The 7,085-nt window shown below is 36.6% G+C and overlaps 1 non-coding gene across 1 annotated transcript; it reads right to left on the bottom strand.

Annotated features, from left to right (window-relative positions):
• Positions 1-343: 343 nt before the first annotated feature.
• Positions 344-450, bottom strand: LOC122124946. The gene has a single exon (XR_006150697.1). It is a non-coding gene; the product is annotated as a U6 spliceosomal RNA (small nuclear RNA).
• Positions 451-7,085: the final 6,635 nt, after the last annotated feature.

The raw sequence follows: 7,085 nt of genomic DNA, 5'->3' as shown, positions 1-7,085 counted from the left end.
CACACACACACAAACACACACACACACACACACACACACACAAACTCACAACGTTTTCTTGATCCATTCATCTACTGAGGGCCATCGGGGTTGGTTCCATATCTTAGCTATGGGAAATAATGCTGCAATAAGCATAATTGTATTGATAATTTTAATATGGTCTTGTTGCTGACTATTTAGGTGTATGCCCAAAAATGGGATTGCTGGGTCATACGGGAGCTCTATGTGGAATCTTTTAAGGAACCTCCATACTGCTTTCCAAGTGGTTGAGCAAGTTTACACTCCCACCAAGAATGAAGTAAGGTTCCCTTCTGGCCACATCCCCTCCAGCATCTGTTATTGTAAAAATGTGGAGCGCTTCACGAATTTGCATGTCATACTTGCACAGGGACCATGCTAATCTTCTCTGTATTGTTCCAGTTTTAGTGTATGTGCTGCTGAATTGAGCACAGAATATTTTTTATATATAAAGTGGAATTGATTTTCTTAAGCTAGACAATTCATCAAAAAGTTCAAAAGAATTGTCTTGAAATTTTAGAACCATGTATTTCTTACATAAGCACACATTTAAGACTAAAGTCAAGATTGATATGTCAAAAACAAAATAATTCCAGATATTTGTTGTTCAACAGATGTGTAGGAGGAGGAATTCAATTATTCTATACAAGGCACCTATCATAATGAACACTGCAGCAAGTGTTAAGTTTTTTTTAAAGTTTTAATGTTTTAAATATGTTTAATTTTGGTAATTTGCTTATATGCCAAAATTAAGATTGTTTTGTAGGTCATATAACTTTTCTATAAAGTATTTAAGATTTATGGTAGCAGACATATACTACTATGTACATTTCAGAGTTTATAGAAACTTTACTAATGAGAAGTTGCAAAGTCTTTGTATGAAGAAACAGCGAAGAGTTAAGACTTTGTTAACTACAGAGTTTCTGTTAAAACTTTAGGGCTTCCTTACTTTATATATTATCGAAGAACAAAAATGATTATATAAACCATATACAGATGATGAGATAAGACATAAATAGTAACCTTAGAGGGTAAATTTAAAGATTACTCATAGCCTATAAAACTCTTGTTGAACATCATAACCTTAGCCAGTTTTAAATGTACAGGAATATGAGAAAATAGTAAAATCTAATATGTAGTACACTTCAAATACTGGAAACAATGGTATTTGGTTTTTATTTTATTAATCATTAATATTTAATTATTGGTTTTCTTTATTTGTAGCATTGTTTTCCTTGTTGTAATATAATACAACTTTTTGTAAGTCATCATTAAGAGGTACTTTGAGAATGTTACTGGGATGGCCACGCCATTTTTTATAGGTGCATGTGAATTTACAAAGAGCAAAATTAAGAACAAAATATTGATTAAAATTTTCTCAAGTAGTTTGAATCAGGAGTGTTGATAAATGTCCACACATAAATCTTAGACCTAGGCAGAAGCAGTGGTTTTACAGAGTTGAGACAACAAAATTGGGAGACGGTTTTGTATTTAGTTTTTTGGTTTTGTTTCTGTTGGTTGTGGGGCTTGAACTCTGGGTCTGCTTGAACTCTGTGTACTGCTCCTCAGTTCTTCATCTCAAGGCTATTGCTACCACTTGAGCCACAGCACCACTTCCATCTTTTTCTGCTTATGTGGTGCTGAGGAATGTGGTGTTGATGGGTTATCATACATCAAATACCTTCAAATGTACATGTAGAGTCTAAACATAGCAGTATGAATATACTTATACAGCTCTTGTTTATCTATTATGCACTTTCAGTATTATGATATTTCTCTCTTTCATTCTCTCTTATTTCCTCTCTTCCTCTTTCATGCTCCATGTCTGCTACTTAGAATTTCTGCTGAGTTACTATTATCCTTCAGGACCCACTGGGATTTTGGGAACATGATAGGGACCATCAGTTACCCTTGCATTCTTTAAAAGTTATGAGTGACATGATATTATTCTTTGCCTTTCTAAATGGCAAAACAACAGATCTAGGAATTCCTGTTCACTTTTAGTATTATTACAAATTTTGCTCATAGGAATCATTGGGACGGATAATATACTTTTAACCTGTGTCCTAAAAGATCTTTTCCTTTCACAAGCAACCTTTTTCTTTTATTATCAGTAAGTAACAAAAACAAAGCTATCCTATGGAAAGTAGGCTGAAGTTGTTCACAGGGATGAAAAAGAAGGAAGCGGGGGAAGTGAGCACAGATTCTCAGAGCAGTTTATCATGTACAGTTTTTGAGAATGACAATGTGCTGGGAAGTCTAGATTAAATCACTGAACAGCTGATATATAAATATATGCACATATATTTATATATATTTATATATGCATATATGTGTGTATATGCCCTTATATATGTACACATGTATATTGCTCTACATACAAATACACACATACATATACACATGTATACATGCACACATGGAAAAAGACACATAGATACAGCCAACAAAAGTTTCACTACTTGTTGAATATGCCCTAGACGGAATGCTTGGAACCAAATATGTTGAAGATATACTGTCTCTAAGAGTTCTTTTAGCAGTTTTCTTATCTCTTAAAACTGATAGGTTTTGATAGATTCGACTTGCAAATGCAGTACAAGTGATAGCAAATCACCCAGAAATCTCAGTAAGTACAGGTCATATGGTGTCTCCTTGATCCCTACGGAATGCTTGCTCTTGTAGACACTCTCAACAACTAAAACAGCAGGAGAATATCCTGGTAAAGAATAAAGTTATATGGCATCTTTCCTTGAGCTCTTTTCCAACAGCCAGCATCAATTCATAGTAATGAGTGAGTCTACAGAAGACTGGAGCTCAGGTCAACATTTAACCAACCCATGTGATAAGTCTAAAGTGAGAAATGCTGACTGAGGTCTTGCATTACTTGGCCATGAAAATAAGAAAAAGTATTTGTAATGTATTAAAATTTGAGAATAATTTGTATCCTGTCAATAAATGTGTAGAATACAATTATACCAACTGACAAAAGATGTATTTTATTTGTGTGCTTTTGGACTTGGTGAGTGATTTTAGGTGTGTCTACACAAGTAGAATCAACATAATTCAAGCCAGCATTTCTTCATTTAAGATACAAGGAAAGGATACAGGTTGACCCATTGTAGCAATGAGATGTACAAGACACTCTACCTGGGGGGACTAAGACCACATCATGGGTTTTTCTACAACCCCCATTCTTCCACCAACCTTACTCCCCTCTCCTCTTCACTCTTCTAAGGGTTAAAATATTTAATTCATATACTAATCCACCTCATCACCAAAATTGATTTAAAGGTTTTCTGCTCTTGTTATCAATGTTGGTTGAAGGGTTGAAATTCTGTTTGTCAAAATTTGCCTTGCATTTTGTTTGGTATTGCCTACTATTCTGACATTGACCACGTGGTTTTATCATATTGGGAAAAAATATCACTTGTCACTGGAATTCCAAAAAAACATACGGCCGATTTTCATTTTTGAAAAACCCAAGTGCATCTTAGAAATTTAGTTTAAATGTGTGTGTGTGAAAACATGTTCAACATAATCTCATTATAAAAACTGTGTAAGTAGTTATCTTCTTCTATGTCTTGATGGTGATATTTCCTATTAAATGTGCTGTTTGTTAAAAGAAAACCTTTTTTTTTTCAAGGGTAGTAGTAAAAGGAATGAGACCCAGCTCAGCTCCTAGCCAGTTGTGATGAAAAGCAAACCAGTAAGGAGGTAAGAATTGTCTTAAAATGTTTGTTCCACATATCTGTTTCTGTCCCCAGAAAGTTCGAGTATAGGAGATGATATGAGTATGCCTTAAAAGACAGCTTGTGAATAAAGTTGGTAAGTAATTGTTGGCTGTGATTTAACATTAAAACTAGCATGTCATTCTCTATGTCCATCCAAAGTCATTTCTTTAACGTCTGTGTATAATTTTGTAAGTAACTAACCAGGAGTTTTGACAACTCATCCAAGAGAGGCAGTCTTGCCCAGATCCTGCCTGGACCATCCTACCTCCACCATGGTACACTGGACTCCTGCCTGACTCCATCACACACAACTGATTCTTGGTAAAAGACTCATTTAGATTTACAAACACTAAGAGTCTTGTGGGACACTCTCTGTAAATATTACTCATCCTGATATGAAAAAGCCAGCTATGTTGTTATACTACTGAAACATGCATAGGCCAGGAGAGCCTCTCATACAATTTAGTTATCAGGTTTTCCAGGCATACAAGCTATGCTCAAACTCTCATCCCATCTATTGAATTTTGTCATTGCAGAGTTCTGGCAAGTACTTGTTGATCAATTCTTGGCAGGGTGCACATAAACTCCACTTGTTCTCACTGATCTCCTTGTTGCTTTAATTGGAAATGATAAAAGGTTTTTGTGGCAAAGATTGCAGTTCAAAGCTAGCCCAGGCATACAAATCCCTGAGACTATATCTCCCAACTAATCATCAAAGAGCCAGAGTGGAAACTGGCTCAAAAATTAACCAGCCAAATGCTAAATGTGGCCCTGTGACTCAAAGTGGTAGAATGCTAACTCGAGCAGAATTGCTCAGGGAAAATGCTCAGGCCTTGAGTCCAAAGCCCATATCCCAGCCACAAGCACCTAGATCCCAGGACAAGGTGGAAAAGAATAAGAGGAAAAGATGTTACATCAGCCACTTTGTGCCTGCCCATTCAAAATTAACCAGATCCAGGAGGTCAACAGAAACAAGTTGAGAAGCTTGTCCATCTAATGTCCATATCTGTCTAACTTCTAAATGCACAGGAATTTACATTCTTGCCTTGGTTACCTGCTATTTATAGGAAATGATCAAGGTCTCTCACCACGCCCTTAACTACTCCAATCCAGCCCTAGTTTCTGACTGGGTATAGGCTCATGATCCAAATGGAACTTTTCTGGCTTTTATTCTCTGGTTGTGTTTTCTGATGTCACTCATATCAACTAGTCCTGCCACCTTGTCAGCCTTTTGCATGATCTCAGCATTTTCAGGTTTCTCTCTAACAGGATAACAGCCCTCACTCAAACCTGGGACCAAGTCAAGGACATCCTATTACTGCTGACAACCAGAGGCTTTGCTTACACTGCTCTGGACCGAGCACAGACCTGGACCTGAAGACGCCAGCTCCAGTGACTTCTGGACACACTCATAACAGCTGAAAGTAACCAGAAAAGACCACGATGCCCCTCAACCTTTTATACTCCAGGGTTCAAAATGGTGGAAACTGCTTTGTTCTCATAACTGCATGATTCTCCTCTCTCAGCTCAATTTTTTTATGTATCCAAAGATCCTATATGAAGAACTTGCTTCTCTCCACTTGGCCCTATCATTTTATGTATCTACAGATGGAATATGAAGGATTGACCCCCACCCTGCTGTCCCAGGCTCATACACAATACAGGCAAAATCCCAGGTATGTGTGAACTCCTTTTAAGTGCAGGCAGGGCAATCCATATAATCCCAGTTGTAAACATCCCATTGTGTGCCCAACTGAAAGGTCCCCGCTTTCCTTGACCTAGGGGCTTTTCATTAACCTCTACCTCCTTGCTCAGTCCTCCTATAAAAACTCAGATCCTGTTTCAGCTCCCTCACACAACCTCTAAACCCTTTTTTTTTTGACAATAAACAGTCCTCGCCTATTGATTATGAAGTCTGTCCTATTCCTTTTCCATTCTTCTAAATTTTCCTAACAAGGACAGGCTGTATTCTATGACCCAGAGGAGAGAAAATTACTAAGCATTCATTTACAGCCTTCTGAATATTTCTGATTCTGCACACATCAATTATCTATCCATACCTATGTCCGAGTGAGAGGATTTTAAAAGAATTAGGGTTGGTTCCCATGCATTATATTAAGATATTTAGAAACAACTGAGAAACTTAAAGGTCTATACGAATTTTTGGTGGGACTGAAGGGATAGTGGAATTTGGTTCTCTATAATTTGAGCAATTTGCAAAAAGAATTGGCAAATTACAATTTACATTTGCAGCAGACTTGACACATTAATTTTTGTGCATTGAAAGGAGCACAAGCCTCAACAATATGTCAATGTTATCCTCTTATTTATCTCTGAAGGTTTATGCTCTGGTCATTTAATATTAAAACTTCAAAAAAATTAATCTTTAGCAAGTCGTCAAAGGGGTTTCACTTCATCTTGTCAGTGTTGAATAATGTGTATGTGCATTTCAATGTACAATACTTCTGGATCATTGTCAATCATTCCACTTTTCTAATTTTTATACATTTTATAGTAAAAATCGTGTACAGAAGGGTTACAGTTACATGAGTAATGTCTTTTGCATCATATTCACACATTTTATGTGAATATCGAGAGTAATTTACCTAGTATTGGAAGTTTAGGAGTAGTCTTCATTTTCTGATGATAGTAGCAGGGGTCAGTTTAATTATGCAGATTCCACTATGGAGTGAGGCCTTTAGTCTTCTAACTTTTCGATAAATTCAGAGTTACTTTTTCTTAATAATTACAAACATTTTATTTCAGTATTTGAAACGCTGCCCCAATTATTTTAAAACTTTCACATTAAGCTAGACTGACCTTTTTTCTCCCATTTACCCCACTAGCTCAGGTTAAGTATCCTTTGGCTTTATTTTTTGAGAAGCCAAGGGAAGAGGGTATACATAAAGATGATTATTAGTCAGATATCTCCTTCCTCTTGTTTTTGCTATTCTTGTTGAGAGGAATACTAGATCAGGAAACAATAGTGATGCTTGACTTCACCATACAAGGGAGCATTTCTGGCATGTCAATTATTGTTTCTCAGAATCACTTAAATTGATTAATCTTTCCTTCTCTGTAACAGTAACCTAACTGTGGCACCCTTGGTGCAGAAGGAAGCACACTAACAGGTTTTTAGCTGTAAATTGGTATTTTATATCTCCACTTACTACTACCAAAAATATAAAGCTTTGGCTATATAAATGCAAAGGCATTGACTGTACAATAATACCTTATAAACAATTCTACTCAGCTCTCCCCTCCTCTCCTATCCTCCCTTCTCCTCCCCTCATTTACTCTCCCTTCCCTTCTTCATTCCTTTTGTCTGTGTCCTCC

This window comes from Dipodomys spectabilis, unplaced genomic scaffold (assembly GCF_019054845.1).
Source record: "Dipodomys spectabilis isolate Male_0828 unplaced genomic scaffold, ASM1905484v1 ptg000255l, whole genome shotgun sequence".
In the NCBI taxonomy this organism is placed as follows: domain Eukaryota; kingdom Metazoa; phylum Chordata; class Mammalia; order Rodentia; family Heteromyidae; genus Dipodomys; species Dipodomys spectabilis.
The sequence above is the reverse complement of the archived record's forward strand: the minus strand, read 5'-3'. Positions and strand labels throughout refer to the sequence as shown.